Below are 21,263 nucleotides of genomic sequence, written 5' to 3' on the forward strand. Positions count from 1 at the left end.
GTACCCTGATACACTTTATACTCAATATAAAATGTTTACAGAAATCCGATCCCATGTATAGGCATACTGGCAGTGAGGCTGTATACATAGTAAAACTGGAAGGACAAGTTCCATGGGAAATTTTTCAAAATCAGAAGTTGATGCATGTCTCTATCAACATCGTCATCATCTCCTGTTCCCTGGCTCTACATGCTAATTATAATCCTAACAGAATTACAAAGTAAACTGCTCTAAATATGAACATCCCACTATCATATATGCTGTCCATGTTTCTTCTTTTGTATATCTGAAACTGTAGAAAGAGGCCCCATAAAAAGGAAGAACATGACCAAAACCTCTCATTCTTTGCATTCATATAAAACTTTTAAGGTGGCTTATACATTATGTCCTTCAAAGTTTTAACTAATAGAAATAAAAGTTTTAAATAGTCAAGCTTATGCATTTTAAGTTAGTTGAGGCTGAGGTACTTTTGTATCAATACACACAAACATGCAAGAAAGAAAGTATGCCCTTGTTTTTCAGTTGCACTTGGGCTAGATAAAATACTGCCATTAGAGTGCTTCATAAGCTACTTGCATCATATTTCATCATGAATGAATTGCAGTATCTGATCCACAGAAAAAGCAAAAACTGATAATGAACAGAACCCGGACTATGATTTAGACTTGTGCAATTTTTAAATGATGTTTGTTAACTGTATGTGTTATGGTTGAGCCTTCTGGCTCCGATACTAGGAGACGAGGTCGTAAGACTCCTCGAGAGTCAGACTCTCTTGAGGAGCGCGAAAGGAAACGACTCCGGGACTTATTTGCAGAACCAACAGACGAAGACTCCTTTGAGGGTTTTACCGAAGGAATGGAGGAAGAGATGGTTAGCTCAGAGGAGGATGACATGGAATGGACTCGTGTGAGGGAGGATTTGGGTGTCGCCGGCAATGATAGCATGGGAGGCGACTGGCGGGTTGCAGGATCGGACCCGTGGACGGGCTGGAGGGATGGAACGGGATCCACAGCTGGGGATGCTGTGGGGCGTAGTCAAAGGTGTTTTAGCTCTGATGAGGATGATGATGATGAGGCACCTGGAATTAGGATAGCAGCTGACAGCGATGAGGAGTTGTGAACTGGCATAAAATGGGGTCTAGAATCAATGGCTAATTGCGTTGGGCAAGGTAATCTGGACGAACGCTTGGGCTCTTGTTGGGGAACTTCCTGAAGACGGGTGTGATTCGTTTGCTGAATACGTAAGTTACCAAGGACACTGGGCATAGACGGCGGGAGGAACTGTGTGGGCTTTTTCTGTGCAACCTGTGTTTAATCTTGATAGCTTGGACCTCCGTCGTCTTTTTGACGGACATTAATTGCCTACTCTGGATTGACGCTGGACTGACTGACTGACTACGACCTCGGACTATCCCTTCTGTGGCTATCGGTGGATCTTGTGAACTAAAGACGTCTGTACCTGGCTTTCGACCCTGGACCGGATTGGGACCCTGCTGACCGTTGCTACCCTGATTGATGTGCCTGGACCCGGATTTCGTTGCACGGAGGAGTAACAACCTTAGTTACTCAATTGTAGCTTTTGAGTAGCAGAGAGGAATCTGCTGCCAGTTATTTGTGTTACATTGAATCTTTGTTTATCAACTTTTGTTTGTTTAAATTGCCAGGCTGAAGTAAGCATTTTTGATTTAACCCGGATTAAACTCCTGTTTAATCCGGTTTATCTTTTGAACCGTTTTTAGTACCAGCAGAGTCTTTTTGTATCTTTTCACATTGAAGGCAAGTGTTTGCCTAGTCCTTTGTTTCTTACGGGCATTTTTTTCAGTTCTGTAACTTTAATAAACTGTGTTGAACTTTATTTGGTGGCGTTCTGTCTGTGACAGATTGCCCAACGCCCTAAAAAAGTTTTTCTAGTAAGGTATTAACGTCAAGAAGACGATGGAGGAGCTTAAGGCCCGTTTTGACCAGCTGCAGGCTGCATTTTACGCTGCACAAGCAGCACAGCCAGCTAAAGGACATGTAATGACTCCTGAACGTTTTGATGGGTCTCGAAACAAACTGCCCACTTTTTTGGCGCAAATTGAACTTTATTTTTCTCAGATTAGCGCACAAGCTTTTCCTACGGACACCAGCAAGGTGGCATTTATTTTGAGTCTATTGACCGGTCCTGCGGGACAATGGGCCACTAATTTGATTTTGGGAAATGACCCAGTCAAGGACAATTTAAACGATTTCAAGAAATTATTATCTGATACTTTTGGGGATCCCCTCCGTATGGAGAATGCTAGCTGGGCTCTTTATCGGTTAAAACAGGGAAAGGGGTCTGTTTTGGACTATTTAAATAAGTTTAACTCTTTTCGTCATCAACTAGACTGGGGAGAGAACGCGTTTATGCTTTTGTTTATTGCTGGCTTGAATGATTATCTCCAGGATGAATTGGCGCGTTTAGAGCCAGCAGAAAACTGGGATGCTTTGGTGGCTAAAGTTTTGCGTTTGGACGCCCGGTTCGAATCTCGCAAACCATCTAGGGCAATGTATGCGCCATCTGTATCTGCGCCTAGGGCACCTGTGGCAAAGGGGGAGGAGCCTATGGAACTCGGGGTGTTTAGGAAATTGTCAACGGCAGAAAAAGACCGTAGAAGGCAATTGGGATTGTGTTTATATTGCGGGACTGCTGGGCATTTTGCTAGGAATTGTAATATTAAGCCTTCTCAGCTTTCGGGAAAAGGTCAGCCCTAGTGCGACGTGAGTCCAACGCATTAGGGCTTATAAAGCAGTCACTTGAGGGGAAGAAACATGTTTTTGTACCCATTTCTTTATCTGTTGGGGGAAAAGAACTTGCTTCTACTCTGGCACTGCTGGACTCAGGGGCTACGGTCTCGTATGTGGATGTTGGGTTTGCGAGGAAGCATGGGCTTCCTACAGTACGTAAAGCATGCGATATATGGGTGGAAGGAGCGGACGGGAAACTACTGGAGTCTGGGGTGGTTAATCGTGAAACCTCAGAAATAACGTGGGAGGTACAAGGAGTAACTGGAAAGTTTGTATGGGACATTACACGGTTACCAAGATACAATGTAATCCTGGGAATGGATTGGTTAACTTTAGTAAATCCTCAAGTAGATTGGGTGAAGCGTACTATAGCTTTAAAAAGGCAGGAATGTTTTGCTTTAAACTCTTCTCAGACTGACATGTAGGGAGTGCCTGCTGAATATAGGGAATTTCAAGATGTGTTTTGTAAGAAGGAAGCGGATAAGTTGCCGCCTCATAGACCATACGATTGTGCGATTAGATTAATAGAAGGCGCTAAGTTACCAGCAGGAAGGTTGTACGCTTTAACAGTACCAGAAAGACAAGCCTTGAGGGAATTTCTTGACGAGAACCTAGCTAAAGGGTTTATTCGCCCATCTTGCTCTCCAACTGCTGCACCTGTGTTCTTTGTAGCTAAAAAGACAGGGGAGCTTAGACTAGTATGTGACTATCGGGTTCTCAACAAGCACACCATTCGTGATAGATATCCGCTACCTTTGATTTCGGAATTACTATCGAGAGTGCAAGGGGCTAAGATCTTTACCAAGCTTGACCTACGGGGGGCGTATAACTTGATTAGAATACGGGAAGGTGACGAATGGAAGACGGCATTTAACACGTGTTTCGGATGTCACGAGTTCCGTGTAATGCCTTTCGGATTATGCAATGCACCTGCTGTCTTTCAAAGATTCATAAATGATGTATTTAGAGATTTAATTGATCAATTTGTAGTGGTTTATTTGGACGATATATTAATTTTCTCTAAGGATGAAAAGGAACACCAGCAGCATGTGAAGCAGGTATTACAACGTCTACGGGGTAATGGGCTTTTTGCTAAGGCTTCCAAATGTGTATTTCACGTGTCTGAAGTTGAGTTCCTGAAGTTGAGTTCCTGAAGTTTAGTTCCCAGTTGAGTTCCTGGGAACTAAAAATGGACCCGCACAAAGTTGACGCGGTCAACTCGTGGCAAGAACTCAAGTCTAAAAAAGATGTACAGCGATTCTTGGGGTTTGCTAATTACTGTCGAGAGTTCATCCCAAACTTTGCCAAACTCACTGTACCTTTAACGCAACTCTTGCGTAAAAAGCAACCGTTTGTGTGGGGACGGGAGGCTCACGATGCGTTTCTACAGTTGAAATCTAGTTTTCAAGCTGATAATATACTAATCCGTCCAGACATTGATAGACCGTTCATAGTAGAAGCAGACGCTTCTAGTTATGCGTTGGGGACTGTATTATCTCAAAGGGATTCATCAGGGATCTTGCGTCCCTGTGGATTTTACTCCAGACAACTAACACCTTTTGAACAAAATTACACCATCTGGGAAAAGGAATTGTTGGCTATCAAGGTGGCTTTTGAGGTGTGGCGGCACTGGTTAGAGGGCGCACGTCATCAAATTGTGGTCAGATCTGACCACAAGAATTTAGAACATTTACAAACTGCCAAGAAATTGAATCAACGTCAGATTCGATGGGCCTTGTTTTTCTCTAGGTTCAACTTTAAGGTTCAATTTGTGGAAGGGAAGGTAAACTTACGGGCGGATGCATTATCTCATAAGCCTGAGTTTAAAACTTGCGAGCAGACAGTGTGTCAGACAATTTTGCCTACTGCCTCTTTATGCGTGGTAGAAAACGAGGCTGGTTTACACGCTCAAATTCTAGAGGCTCAGAAGGACGATAACTGGACTCAAGAACAACTCATGTTACTTTCAGTAGGGACTCGTACTATGCTGCCTCATTTACAGGACCAGGAGGGGGTATTGGTACGTAATGGACAAGTTTATGTACCGGCGGGGGCACTCAGGTTGGAAGTCATTAGGGCACATCATGATGAACCGATGGCTGGGCATTTTGGCAGGTTTAAAACTGTACAACTCATTACCAGAAACTATTGGTGGCCTAAAATGCGACAGGACATTCTCCGTTTTTGTGATAGCTGCGCAGTATGTCAGCAGAGTAAGACGCCTGTCGGGCGCCCTAGGGGATTATTATCTTCCTTGCCTGTTCCTGAGAGGCCATGGCAGATTATTTCCATGGATTTCATTTCTGACTTGCCTAGGTCTGGGGGTTATACATGCATTTGGATGGTGGTGGATCTATTTTCTAAAATGGCTCATTTTATACCATGTTCTACAATTCCAGCGGCTCCTACATTGGCTTTACTATTTACCAAGCATATTTTCCGCTTGCATGGGGCTCCTGAGGTAATTATCTCTGACAGAGCTCCTCAATTTGTGTCTCGTTTTTGGAGGCATTTCCATGAGTGTTTGGGAACCAAGTTAAACGTCTCCTCTGCTTTTCATCCACAAACGGATGGTCAATCGGAGAGGGTTAATGGGTTGTTGGAGCAGTATTTACATTGTTTCTGTCTAGAACAACCAAGTGCTTGGGTAAAATGGTTGTCGGTGGCTGAATTCGCCTATAATAACGCTGTACATACGTCTAGTCAACACACACCATTTGAATTAACTTATGGCTTCCATCAGCGGGGAGGGGTGGCGCCGTCAACCAATGTGGTTTCCTCTGATCCGGTGTACCGTTCCTCTGACATGGCTGCCTTACATGATGTTGCTCGTCGGTTGTTATTAGAAGCTAAGGCAGCGCAGAAGACTCAAGCCGACCGCCATAGACAAGCCGGGGAGGAGTTGGAGGAAGGGGATCTAGTTTGGTTATCCTCTAAATATATTAAACATGCTGGGGGAAAGTTTGCGCCACGGTATTTGGGACCTTTTCCTATTGCTAAAAAGATTTCTTCTGTGGCATTTAGATTGCGCTTGCCATCTTCTTTTAAGATTCACCCTGTCTTTCATCGTTCTTTATTGAAGTTAGATACTTCTGGGCGCCGTAACACTGTAGACGAGGAGATCACTGCTGTGACTCCACCTTTGGAGGAGGAGGCCTTTGTGAGAGGGGATAGTGTTATGGTTGAGCCTTCTGGCTCCGATACTAGGAGACGAGGTCGTAAGACTCCTCGAGAGTCAGACTCTCTTGAGGAGTGCGAAAGGAAACGACTCCGGGACTTATTTGCAGAACCAACAGACGAAGACTCCTTTGAGGGTTTTACCGAAGGAATGGAGGAAGAGATGGTTAGCTCAGAGGAGGATGACATGGAATGGACTCGTGTGAGGGAGGATTTGGGTGTCGCCGGCAATGATAGCATGGGAGGCGACTGGCGGGTTGCAGGATCGGACCCGTGGACGGGCTGGAGGGATGGAACGGGATCCACAGCTGGGGATGCTGTGGGGCGTAGTCAAAGGTGTTTTAGCTCTGATGAGGATGATGATGATGAGGCACCTGGAATTAGGATAGCAGCTGACAGCGATGAGGAGTTGTGAACTGGCATAAAATGGGGTCTAGAATCAATGGCTAATTGCGTTGGGCAAGGTAATCTGGACGAACGCTTGGGCTCTTGTTGGGGAACTTCCTGAAGACGGGTGTGATTCGTTTGCTGAATACGTAAGTTACCAAGGACACTGGGCATAGACGGCGGGAGGAACTGTGTGGGCTTTTTCTGTGCAACCTGTGTTTAATCTTGATAGCTTGGACCTCCGTCGTCTTTTTGACGGACATTAATTGCCTACTCTGGATTGACGCTGGACTGACTGACTGACTACGACCTCGGACTATCCCTTCTGTGGCTATCGGTGGATCTTGTGAACTAAAGACGTCTGTACCTGGCTTTCGACCCTGGACCGGATTGGGACCCTGCTGACCGTTGCTACCCTGATTGATGTGCCTGGACCCGGATTTCGCTCGTTGCACGGAGGAGTAACAACCTTAGTTACTCAATTGTAGCTTTTGAGTAGCAGAGAGGAATCTGCTGCCAGTTATTTGTGTTACATTAAATCTTTGTTTATCAACTTTTGTTTGTTTAAATTGCCAGGCTGAAGTAAGCATTTTTGATTTAACCCGGATTAAACTCCTGTTTAATCCGGTGTATCTTTTGAACCGTTTTTAGTACCAGCGGAGTCTTTTTGTATCTTTTCACATTGAAGGCAAGTGTTTGCCTAGTCCTTTGTTTCTTACGGGCATTTTTCAGTTCTGTAACTTTAATAAACTGTGTTGAACTTTATTTGGTGGCGTTCTGTCTGTGACAGTATGTTTGTTGTAAATCATACGGTCACATGGAACTCTTTGATGATTGGCTTCAAAAGGTTCAGAAGTTTATCTATACCTTATGCAAATTAATTCCTATTGTCACCTGAGAGCAAACAAAAGGATACAACATGTAGCCCAACTAAAAATACTTCTAACTTCATACCCCAAACAGTAAATGATATTTATAAACTGACATTAATCAGCAAGGTTTTACAACTACTGGCAAGTATTCAGATTCTTCAACTCTTCCCTTTAAGAGAGTGTGGTTGTCAAACAGTTCTACGTCTTACATACTCTGGTTCTACTAGAGCAGGGGTCCTCAAACTTTTTAAGCTGAGGGCCGGTCCACAATCCTTCAGACTGTTGAGGGGCCGGATTATCATTTGAAAAAAAATACAAATTCCGATGCACACTGCATATGTCTTATTTGTAGTGCAAAAACAACAACAACAACAACAACAACAATGAAAGAACAATACAATATTTAAAAATAAAAACAATTTTAACCAACATACATTTATCAGGATTTCAATGGGAAGTGTGGGCCTGCTTCTGGCCAATGAGATAGTCAAGTTAATTAGGGTTGTTGTTGTTGTTGTTGTGTGCCTTCAAGTCATTTCAGACTTTTGGTGAATCTAAGTCTAAAATTTATTTATTATTTATTTACTGCATTTATTTACTGCATTTGTATCACACCCTTCTCACCCCAAAGGGGACTCAGAGTGGCTTACAAATTATATGTACACACAATATATTATATTATTAGCATAGCACAATATTAGCATTATATATTACTATATTGAACTATACCACTATACTGTAATATTATTAGTAATATTATATGTAATATAGAATATATAATTAATATTATTATATGGTATTATTATTAGTGTTATATTGTATTACATTATAATATTATTATCAATATTATATGTATATACAATATATTATATTATAAAACTGAGGGCGGGGGCCAGGTAAATGACCTTGGAGTGCCGCATCCGGCCCCCGGGCCTTAGTTTGGGGACCCCTGTACTAGAGCATGGCTTCTTAAACTTTTCCACTCGTGACCTTTTTCTACCCAATAACATTTTATGTGACCCCAAGTATATAGGTATATAAAATAGATACAAAAACCACACATTTATTGATTTAAAAAACCAACATTTGCTAGGCTTGGTAAATAGGTTTATTTTCCTTTTTGTGGAGTACAACTGAAGCATTTTCTGCACTTTAAACACTTCATGTTGTTGCTGAAAGATTTTGTAAATGGGTGGCAATCAGAAAACTTTTACTGTTGCCAAATGTTTTGTGACCTCAACATTGAGCTAAGGGGGCCTTATTTGAGGTTGGGACCCACAGTTTAAGGAACAGTGTACAAAAGTAATAAACTGCATGCAGACAATACATAGCCTGAAGACAAAATTTGGAGTCTGTCCTTCAAAGTCAGTGCCATAGCCACCTCTCCAAATTCTCAACTGCCATGTTTCCTGGATACCGTACTTCTCTAACTTCTCTTCTGAACAATATCTCACTAATGGCAGTTGTTTGTGAATGTACGTATGTCCACGGAACATATACCCCACAAGCTTTACTCACTACAATCAGCAGGCAACTCCCAATCCACTGCCCATTACCATATGTGGTTTTCAGAGTCAAGAACACAACTTAATATCCACTTACCCCAATTCCTCTGCTGTTACCACTGTCTATAAGAAATACATTTAGGTTCCTTCCACACAGCTGAATAAAATCCCCCACTTTCTGCTTTAAACTGGAATATATGACAGTGTGGACTCAGATAACCCAGTTCAAAGAAGATATTGTGAGATTTTCTGCCTTGATATTCTGGGTTATATGACTGTGTGGAAGGGCCCTTTCTCACGACGGGCATGCAAGGCTCTTATATCAGTGGTAACAAATGGTTCCTACTGAAATAGTATTGCATAATACGACACTGACTACTTGTACCTCGCTTTCTATTTAGTGGCAACATTAATTATCTCTGTAGATTGCTAACTAAAGTTATTCACCCTATACACTCATGTATAAATTCAAAAATGTTTGACAAAAAATCAACCCCCAAACTCTAGATCGACTTATCCACAGGTAATTTTTTTTCTTATCAAAAAAGAAATCATCTCATTATCTGAGTAGCATGGCAAAAGAGCTTAGTCCATTCTGGAAAAACCTAAAAGAACCACCAATCCCCTCTACTCTCTCGGTCATAGCGCCGTCTTCTTGAATGTTTGGGCAGGGAAATGATGGTGACAACCAGGGGTGGCTGGCCCCTGAGGCTGTATTCATGCTTTCCCCTCTCTGTAGAGTAATCCTCAATGTATCCATGGGTTGTATAAATATCATAATTTTGGATCCCAAACCTGCCCTAGACTTATGCATGAAATCAACTGATACTACTATATATGGTAGTTCTTCTCTATACAACCTATCCTGGAGCAAACAGAAAATGCCTTACAATAACATAATAATAATAATTTCTTACCCACCTCTCCTCATGGTTCAAGGAGGGTCATAACATAGGAAAAATACATAATCATCATAACCATTATATGGGTCCCCTTTGTGGGGAGAAAACGCTAGGTATAAACATCTCTCATCCATCTATCTATCCATCTATCTTTGGAGGTTCAGCTTTGCCCAGCTAGTAGCACATAATTCCTGGTTAATTTTAAATTGTGAATTTTAATCTGCATTTCATCACTGAATTTTAACTTGTATGATAACTATATGTATCTTGTCTGTTTTTAAATAGTGTTTTATCTCTTATTTTAATGATGTTGTATTCTGCCTCGAGCTGCAAGGTGAGGCAGGTAATACATTCATCATCATCATTACTCGTACTAGTACTATTACTGACCATCTGCATATACAAGATGGTTTTCATGCTTTCACATATGTACCGGGATCTGGGACTTTGATAAGCCAGAACATTTTTCAGCACTCTGGAACAAGTTAAAACAAAAGCAGGGAAAAGGTGCACTTATAATCAACATACATTTGGAGCTTAAAAGCTTATCGGGTTACTGTAATAAAATACAATGACACAAGACCACCAAGCTGCTTCATGGCAGCTCTTGGCCCACCTTTGTGTTAGTCAAATTTCTGATAAACCACAATTGTAAACTGGAGCATAGTAAAACATGTAAAACTCCAAATTGTACTGCTCCAACATTCAGGTCTAACAACTTTTGAAATATGTTATGGGAAGTCCCATTCCCGCACAGGCTTGTAACTGAAAGAGAAAATGAATTTTAATAATCACTACTATTCGGTTTTTAAAATAACGAAACACTGTTAAGAAACAGATTTCTGTAAGTTTTTTGCAGCACCATATCAGCAGGTCTAGACATATAAAATATCGAAAAGATTCAAATGTCATCTTACAGTGGAATCTTTATCATGTTTACTCATATGTTCCATCATCTTTAATAGGATATACTGTAGTGCAAAATGTTTTGAACTGAAAATTTAGTTAATGGTTCAAAATAAATCAGAAAATGCATAAATAACGAGAAAACATTTATGAAATATAAGAAAATGAACAGTATTTTGGTTTAGAACAGTTTCATAAGAACTCAAAGAAAGAACCATTAGGTGCTGACAATTATTTTTAACTACCGTGTATATTCCGTGTATAAGCCGGGTTTTTCAGTCCCTTTTAAGGGCTGACCCCCACCCCTCACCCCAGTTTATACTCAAGCCTTCCTTTCTCTTTCACCCCTCTTGCATGTGACTTCCTTTCCAAAAGACTTCAAAATTATCTACACCAGTGGCTAAAGTAATGACACCTTTGCTTTCTGATGCTTTTGTGTACACAAACTTTGTTTCACACTTGAAATTATTAAAAATATGGGAACCAAGTCTAAATATGAATTTGTATATGCTTCATATATACTTTATACACATAATCTTCAGGAATATATAAATGTGTATAAGGTATACAAGCTCCCGGTGGCGCAGCGGGTTAAACTGCTGAACTTCCTGTCCAAAAGGTCAGCAGTTCGAATCCGGGGAATGGGGTGAGCTCCCACTGTTAGCCCCAGCTTCTGCCAATCTAGCAGTTTGAAAACATGCAAATGTGAGTAGATCAACAGGTACCACTCCGGCAAGAAGGCAATGGCGCTCCATGCAGTCATGCCAGGCACATGACCTTGGAGGCATCTATGGTCAACGCCGGCTCTTTAGCTTAGAAATGGAGATGAGCACCACCCCCCAGAGTCTGATACGGCTGGACTTGATGTCAGGGGAAAACCTTTACCTTTACCGATAAGGTATATACGAAACACAAATTTAGACTTGGTTCCCATATCCAAAATATTTCATTATGTAAATATTTGGAAGCACAGATATTCCAAAGTCCCCCTCAAAATCTAAAATGCAAAACACTTCTGTTCCCAAGCATTCTGGATAAGGGCCACAGAAGCTTCACTGAAATTATGGTTACTCACATTCATCAAGCCTACCATTACAACCAAATATCAATCTTCACTAAACACAACATTGTCTATTTAGGTAAAGGTAAAGGTTTCCCCTGACATTAAGTCCAGTCATATCTGACTCTAGGGGTTGGTGCTCATCTCCATTTCTAAGCCGAAGAGCCGGCGTTGTCCGTAGACACCTCCAAGGTGGAAGGGTGGAGGCTCCTTCCTTGGAGGCTTTTAAGCAGAGGCTGGATGGCCATCTGTCGGGGGTGCTTTGAATGCGATTTCCTGCTTCTTAGCAGGGGGTTGGACTAGATGGCCCATGTGGTCTCTTCCAACTCTACTATTCTATGATTCTATGATTCTAAGGTCCTGTGGCCGGCATGACTGCATGGAGCCCCGTTACCTTCCCGCCGGAGCGGTACCGATTGATCTATGCACATTTGCATGTTTTCGAACTGCTAGGTTGGCAGGAGCTGGGGCTAACAGCGGGCGCTCATTCCGCTCCTGGGATTTGAACCTGGGACCTTTCGGTCTGCAAGTTCAGCAGCTCAGCGCTTTAACACACTGCGCCACCACCCAGGGGCCATTGTCTATTTAGACATAGAAAAATAAAGCCACATACCATCTCCGTATTGGTAGGAATTCATTCCAAATTGCTACACTTGGAGGCTTCATATGGGTATTAATTAAATATTACAGAAAATGTTCTTTGAGTCCCCTACAGCAAGACTGAAAGGAGTTTGATGCACAGTGCCACACTAATATTTGTTGGATCTCCCTGCAGATAAGAACGGAGCTGAACAGTACCCCAACCCACAGAAGCCAGAAGGATACCAGGCTAAATAATAACAAAAGCCACCAAGAAATCAAGTAGAATCATTTCAGTCACCCTCCCTCTGTTTCCCTTCTAATAAAGTTCATCCATGAGAGCAACCCAAATATATTCTTTCCCCCTAATTGTGCTAGATCCCATCCAGTCTTTTGCTCAGGACAGTAACAGTGCAATCAATACAAATAATCTGGCCTTTAACATTTCAATAATTCCATTTCTGACGTACAAAAATCATATAACCAAAACTCAGCATTCAAACACCACAGAGAAATGGCAGCAGACATGGAAAAGACCCCAAGATTCAGCAGAGATACCAAAACAAAACAAAAAATAGCAAGTGCACGGAACCTTTTGGTTATTATGTTATTTTACCATGATACCTGTATGATTTTTTAAACATTACCACTTACTTTGAGTTTAGTAACATACCACTTTCTTTGAGTTTAGTTTCTCAGTATTGGAAAAAGTAGCATAAAAATAAATAAAGATGTACAACTAATACCAAACTACTGCTCTTCCTCAGTATTCCTACCAGAATAGGCAACCGCCTGTTAGCAAAAAGACAGAACTATCATTCAACTACTACATTATCTTCTTTCCTTCATGGGGCATCATTAGGTGCATGAATATTTATGCCATGATGACTTTGCACCTGTTGCTTATCATATCATTAAATTGAACACTTGTGAACTGGAGGTACACAGAGTAGCATTCACATATTTACAACTTAAGCAAAACAATCCCATGAGATTTTCTTCCATCCATATATGCCTACAAACCATGAGAGGAAACCAAAAGAAAGGATGAGCAGCATTCAAAAATCACTTCTGGTAATTCAGTAGAAGGCAGCACTTCCTTCTGTTTTATGAATAAGATATGAAAGTGTATACTTAACACCACCACCTGTAGTTATAATAAAACTTTTATGTAAGTGAAGTTTTCATATTAAAATGGGCAGGACATGAAAAATCTATTGCACATAAATTAGAAGTTCAATAAGTACAATCTTTGTAGCATTGTCACATAATAACTAGCTCTTTATATCCTAAGAACTTTATATCCTAAGAACACAAGTTTCTTGTAAACAAGTAAGTTTTCCAATATAATTCTACTCTTTGTGACTTTGCTGATACTTAGGAAACGTGATTAAAAGGAGGATAGTGTCAATGGTGAATACTCAAAGAAGCACAAAAACATTCAGAAATAGTAATACAACCCTACAGCCTTCTGCATTTAAAAGATAAAGTGCAGTTTCCCAGATGCCACTCAAGCTTTCTTCTATCACACAAAGTTACACTGTATTTCAGCTGTAATAAGAGAAGCATTTCTGGAAACCTGTCAAAGCAACAACTGGCACCAAACTAGCAGTTTAAAAAGTGCTTGAAATGTGGCAAAAAATATCGGCACCAAATTATGAGTGGCATCCAACAGGTACTAGAAACATTGACCTCACGCAATATGTCACATTTAGAGCATTTAAAGCAATGCTTCTCTTAGGGAAATGACATTATAATTCTATCATCAGACTGCAAAGATTTGTGGGATATTTGGCCACATTATATTTCACTTCTCTATTCCATTATAGTTCTCTTTCAGTCAAGTTAGCCTGAGCAAAAGTATGTCATACTAAAAGTATGACATATAATTGAACAAACAGAAAAGGACTGACATATAATTGAACAAACAGAAAAAGACTGACACCGAAATGCTAAGATCAGCCTCAAACGACTTGGCTGGTAGACATTGTTACAGATCTGTAAGACATTCTTGTCTAAGTAGCAAATGATTTTTTGAAAACTGATAGAGGAGGAAACTAAACCCGTTCAGGAAATGAATAATTTAAAATGATGTATTACTTGCTTTCTATTTCAGCAATGTCAATGCCCATTACGCATTACAACAGTATGTCCAGAGAGACTTTACACAAATGAGTTTGCAAAGGGGCCTTGTAACATCTTAGAAACTGAGAAAATGAAATTGGTAGCATAAACTTTCATAGCCTTTGACTACAAAACCTTATGCTACCAACGTTGTTCTCTCTAAGGTGCTACAAGATTCATTTGCATATTGATATTCCAGACCAACATGGCTATATCTTTGAATTCTATTAAAAACGTTGTCCTTTAAATCTAGTCAATAAAATTGGAAGGGTTTTCTTCTAACAATCTTCAATTCTGAATACAGAATAACTTTCTTTCAAATAGCATAAAATGACAACACTGCACCCAGTGAAGAATCAAACAACAACGGGAATCTTTTATTCCAAAGTCTAGAAATTCCTAATTTAAAGTTTTCAGTCACAGCGGGTTAAACTGCTGAGCTGCTGAACTTGCTGATCAAAAGGCCGGCAGTTTGATTTTGGGGAGCAAGGTGAGTTCCCACATGCAAATGTGAGTAGATCAATAGTTACTGTTCCGGCAGGAAGGTAACGGCGCTCCTTGCCCTTGGAGTCCACATGACCTTGGAGATATCTACGGGCAACGCCTGCTCTTCGGCTTAAAAACAGAAATGAGCACCAACCCCCAGAGTTGGACACGACTAGACTTAATGTCAGGAGAAAACGTTTACCTTTATCTAATTTATCACTATACTGAAATGTGAGATAGGAATGTATTTGAATGTATTGCCAATCAACTAGTTAAAGCACTCTTTGTTTCTATGAGTACTCAACTGTAGTCAATCTAGAAAAATGCAGACGGACTGGATAAGTCTAATCAAATAAAAACTAGTTTTTAATCAAGGTGTGTTCTTCAAGATGTGACAGAATCATCCCACGCTTAAACAAGTATATCATACCTACCTGTATGGCAACAGTATTTTACAGAAGTCTCTCAGTTGTGCAATATATTAATGCTTGCATTGTCATTGAGAAAATAATCTTCTGTATATTTACCAGTTAAATTCTACTAAATTTAGCAATTGGATCCACTGGGTCTAAGAAATGATGGCATGTCTTTCAAAGTGCTGCAGTGAATATCAGACTGCTATTAAGGGGATATTCTGGTACGAAACCCTACCTCCTGTTCACATGATCATATTCCCTTAAGAGATCAGCACCACCTCACACCTTAAGACATTACTGAATATTCATATTCAGACGAAGGTTCTCCAATATAGGACACAACTGAGTTAAAAGAATACAGCCTAATGAAAACCTTTTTCCGAAAGGAAAGAATTCAATATGCATAAATGTTTCAAGAAGAACAGCAATGACTCTGCTCAAACTACAAGACAAAAAATACTTCTTCTCTAAAGTCTCTTTACAAATACTTGAGGCCAGACTTGAGAGGAAAAGTGGGAGACAAATACATTTAACAACAAACAGAAATATGAAGAAACTTCTTCTGCCTTAAGGATCTTAGCAGAGAAAAATCTACAACAGTACGGCCTGTACAAGTCATTTACTACTTTCATAAAGTTCCTTTATCCTTTTAATTTTTAGATTCCACTTCTCTCAAGCTGAAGAATGCTTTACTTAACTCCAATAGACTAGTAGGAAAGCTATACCAAAACATTTCCCCTGCACACAATCATAGAATTGCAAGAGACCCCAAGAGCCATTCAGTCGAACCTCCTGTTATGCAGGAACACACAATCAAAGCATCCTTGACAGATGACCATCCAATCTGTTTAAAAACTTCCAGAGAAGACTCCACTACACTGAGGCAGCAGCAAACTACAATGCAAGCGAGAATAGTTGGCATGTATTATTAATGTCTCTTAATCTCTTGCCACTTTTTAATGATAAAAATGGCATTTTAGTTACTGTGGAAAAGATTTCCTCCATCCTTTTATATCCCCAGTGGTGCAGCGGTTTAAACCGCTGAGCTGCTGAACTTGCTGACCAAAAGGTTGGTGGTTCGAATCCGGGGAGCAGGGTGAGCTCCCGCTGTTAGCCTCAGTTTCTGCCAACCTAGCAGTTCAAAAACATGCAAATCTGAGTAGATCAATAGGTACCGCTCTGTCTGGAAGGTAACGGCGCTCCATGCAGTCATGCTGGCCGGTGGACAATGCTGGCTCTTCGGCTTAGAAATGGATATGAGCACCAAACCCCAGAGTAGGACATACTAGACTTAATGTCAGGGGAAAACCTTTACCTTTATGCCTATGACAACTGATTCTAACCAGTACTGCAAGAACAGAATCACAGAGTTTGGAAGGATCACGCTGTCCAATCCCTCACCTTGAAAAAATACAAAATCAAAACACTCTGACAAATGGTAATCCAGCCTGTTTCAAAACCTTCAAAAAAGATGACTCCATATCACTCCGAAGCAGCGTATTCCAGTGCCAAACACCTCTTACCATCAGGAAGTTATTCCAAATGCTTAGGTGGCTCCCCCCCCCCCCCAATTTGAATTCTGATTCTATTTCAAAACTTTTAAAGGAGACAACTCCACCACACTCTGAAGCAGCCTATTCCACTATCAAATAGCTCTTAACCATCACAGAGTTCTTCCTAATCTGTGTCATTCCAATATGAATGGCTGAGCACAAAGGATGCAACTACACTGTGAAATTAATGCTTGAACTGAATGCAAGCTCTATCACCTCTGCCCAAAAGTGCTGGTGCCTCACCAAATTACAAACCCTAGGATTCCATAGCATTGATCCTTTAGTTACAGGATTGGTAGTTTGGTAAGGCATCTACACTCTTTGTTAGAAAAGGTAAAGTAAAAGACCTTATAAAAGTACAGTTCACATAATTCCATAGCACTGAGCCATGACAGTCAGGAGCTTGGCAGTTTGGTAAGACACTATCACTTTTTGCTAGAGAAAGCAAAAGACCTTATGAAAGTACACTTTGCCTGATTCCATAACACTGAACCATAACAATCATAAGATTTATAGTTTGGTGAGGTACTGCACTCTTTGACAGAGAAGGCAAAAGACCTTAGGAAAATTCTGTTTGCATAATTCCATAGCATTGAGCCATGACAATCATGAGATTTGCAGTTTGTTAACGTACTACCACTCTTCGTTAGAGAAGGCGAAAGATACTGTAAAGCTACAACTCCCAGGGCTCATCGCATCGAGCCACGACAGTCATGAGATTTCTGGTTTGGTAGGGTGCCAGCACTCTTTGCTAGAAAAGAAGAAACAACTTGTGAATGTAGGGCTCATGTGATTCCATAGCATTGAGCCATGATAGTCATGAAATTTGTAGTTTGGTGAGGACTGGCACTATTTGTGAGAGAAGCCGAAAGACACTGTAAAACTACAACTCCAAGGGCTGTATCACATTTAATCATGGTAGATAAAGTGGCCTCGTTATCAAGTACTTCTACCAGGTGGCCCAAAAGTCACAAAGGTGTTTTGACATTTAATATTGTATATCCTTTACGCCTTTAATTTACAATACCACAGTATCACATACAGTAAAAAAGGTAAAGGTTTCCCCTGACGTTAAGTCCAGTCATGTCTGACTCTGGGGGTTGGTGCTCATCTCCATTTCTAAGCCGAAGAGCCGGCGTTGTCTGTAGACACCTCCAAGGTCATGTGGCCGGCATGACTGCATGGAGCGCCGTTACCTTCCCGCAGGAGAGGTAACTATTGATCTACTAACATTGGCATGTTTTCAAAGTGCTAGGTTGGCAGGAGCTGGAGCTAACAGCGGCCGCTCACACTGCTCCCGGGGTTTGAACCTGGGACCTTTTGGTCTGCAAGTTGAGCAGCTCAGCACTTTAATGCACTTCGCCACCGGGGCTCCTTACAGTACATATAGGAAATACAATTACAAGCAGTCCTTGAGCTACAAACATCAGACTTTACAAATGACTCATAGTTAAGACGGGGGGGGGGGGGGGGGGGAGACAACAGCAAGTGAGAGAAATCAACTCCTCAGAAGAGAAATGAAGTCTCCTTTGGAAAAGCCATTTTTTTTCAAAATCCAATTTTCACAGGGACAGAAGTGAAGTGAAGCCTTCTAAACAGGGGCACAGACAGCAAAACAAACACCACAGGGATGTTAACCATTCCCTAGACAATTCAGGCCCAAGATATTTGGCCAACTTTGTGCGAACCTGCCTGGGCCCTGAGATCTTCAGGAGAGGCCCTTTTCTAGGTCTGATCTCCATCTCAAGCTCAATTGGTGGGAATGAGACAGTGCCTTCTTGGTAGCTGCTCCTTGATCCTGGAGCCGAGGGAAGACAGAATAACCTCCTCACTGCTGTCCTTCAGGTGGCAGGTTATAACCTTTTTATTTAGGGAAGCTTTTAAAGAAGGTTTTTACGATCATCATGTGATTTTATATGCTTTTAATGATGTTAATACTGTTTTAAAACTTGTATATTTAAAGTTGCATTGCAATTCTTTTAGTTGTGAGCCACTTTGGGTCTCCGTATGGAAAGAAAAAGCAGGATATAAATAAACTAAGAATTAAAAATATGTGTGTGTGTGTGTAATTTGGAACAGGTACACACACACATATATATAATTTTATTTTTCTCCCTGCTGCTTCCCTCTCCTAATTGCAAGAGAACACTAATTTAGTTGTGAGCCGCTTTGAGTCTCCATAGGGAAAGAAAAAGCAGGATACAAACAAACATAAGAATAAGATTTTTTTACATGTACAGTAGAGTCTCACTTATCCAACATTCTGGATTATCCAACGCATTTTTGTAGTCAATGTTTTCAAAATATCATGATATTTTGCTGCTAAATTCATAAATACAGTAATTACTACATGGAATTACTGCGTATTGAACTACTTTTTCTGACAAATTTGTTGTATAACATGATGTTTTGGTGCTTAATTTGTAAAATCATAACCTAATTTGATGTTTAATAGGCTTTTCCTTAATTCCTCCTTATTATCCAACGTATTCACTTATCCAACGTTCTGCCGGCCCGTTTATGTTGGATAAGTGAGACTCTACTGTATGTCTATACACATATATATGTGTGTGCTTGTGTGCAAATCAGAACAGGTACATTTAAACTGAAACGTCATATATACTGTACACCTGTTCTGACTTGCATACAAATTCAACTTAAGAACAAATTTTCAGAACCAATCTGGTTCGGAACTTGGGGACTGCCTGTACATGACATTACATGTAAATTATTTTCCTCCCCCCCCCCCAAAAAAACTTATAAAACATTACTTTCAGTGCACCCTGTACAAGAATGCACTGCCAGAGCGATGAGAACAGCCCCCACCCTCATAATCTTTAGGAAAAAACTTTGCTGTGCTGAACAGCTTTTAATTAATGGTGACAGAAGCCTAAGATTTGCACTTTATAATGATATTACATTTCCTTTGCATTTTTAGGCTGTTTCAACTTAATGTTACCTCTGACAAGGACCCGGTTGGGATTATTGTAATGGTTTATTTTCTATTGTATGTTTTAACTGTTGTTGTAAACCGCCTTGAGTCCTTGGAGAAAGGTAACATAGAAATGTCCCAAATAAATAAATAAATACAAGACCAAGGTCTATTACTCCTTTCCCCCTAAAGCCACGGATGCCTTCCTGGTCCTAAACCAGTGCCTGTCATCAGTAATAGACTGGATGAAGGCTAACAAGTTGAAATTAAATCCATACAAGACAAAGGCACTCCTGGTCCGCCAGAAGGCATATCAGGGTGTGGGTTTACAACCTGTGTTGGATGGGGTTCACACTCCTTCTGAAGATGGAGGTTCACAGTGTGGGGGTGCTCCTGGACTCATCGCTGACCCTGGAAACCCAGGTGTCGGCAGTAGCCAGGAGCGCCTTTGCACAATTAAAAGTTGTGTGCCAGCTGCGCCTGCAATTTGAGACGCCAGATTTGGCCATGGTTGTTCACGCCTTAGTCACATCCCACTTGGACTACTACAATGCTCTCTACGTGGGGCTGCCTTTGAAGACAGCTTGGAAGGTTCATCTGATCCAGAGATCGGCAGCCAGATTACTAACTGGAGCACCGTACAGGGAGCATACAACTCCCATGTTACGGCAACTGGCTACCGGTCTGCTTCTGGGCTAAATACCTAGTAATGGTCATTACCTATAAAGCTTTAAACTGTTCAGGCCCAGACTATTTGACAAACTGCATCTGAAGGTACAAACCTGCTCAGGCACTGCAGAGGGGGCCCTCCTCTCGATCCCACCCCCATCTCATGCATGGCTGGTCGGAACAAGAGGGGGTCTTTTCTGTGCCCCCCTTCCCTCTGGAACTCCCTCTCTAAAGAAATTAGAACAGGCCCTTCACTCCTCTCCTTTAAAAAACAACTTTCTTTTTCGTGTCAGGAGCAACCGGAGTTGCTTTTGGAGTGAGAGAATTGGCCATCTGCAAGGACGTTGCCCAGGGGACTCCCGGATGGTTTTTAAAAAATGTTTTTACCATCCTTGTGGGAAGCTTCTCTCATGTCCCCGCATGGAGCTGGAACTGATAGAGGGAGCTCATCCGCGCTCTCCCCGGGTGGGATTCGAACCTGGCAGCCTTCAGGTCAGCAACCCAACCTTCAAGTCACAAGGCTTTTATCCCCTAGGCCACCAGAGGCTCCTTAAAAAAAAACTAAAAACCTACTTTTGCATGCTAGTGTATAGAGGGGAAGATGAGTAGATTACCTTTTAATTTTACCTCATCTGCCAGTATCAACAACAGTCACCCCAAATTTATTAAGGAGTTATATTTTTATACAAATTTTAACCGTTCAGTGTGTTTGCTATGATGCCTTATTGATGTGCAGTATTTGTTTTAGCCTGGATGTTTAATTGTTTATTTTAACTGTCTGCTTGAATGGTTTATTGTGCTCAATTTGAGTATTTTTAACTGTTTCAATGCTTTATTTTGTTATTCTCATGGCATCGAATGTTTGCCATTTCTGCCTTTTTCGCCTATGGAAGCCGCCCTGAGACCCCCGGGGAGAGAGGGCGAGCT

The 21,263-nt window shown here is 41.1% G+C and overlaps 1 protein-coding gene across 2 annotated transcripts in view; it reads right to left on the reverse strand.

Moving 5' to 3' along the window:
• The window catches only part of tbc1d12 (TBC1 domain family member 12), a 63,386-nt gene that overhangs the window by 41,141 nt on the left and 982 nt on the right, over positions 1-21,263 (reverse strand). The window lies entirely within an intron of this gene.

This window comes from Anolis carolinensis, chromosome 3, assembly GCF_035594765.1.
Source record: "Anolis carolinensis isolate JA03-04 chromosome 3, rAnoCar3.1.pri, whole genome shotgun sequence".
Lineage (NCBI taxonomy): Eukaryota > Metazoa > Chordata > Lepidosauria > Squamata > Dactyloidae > Anolis > Anolis carolinensis.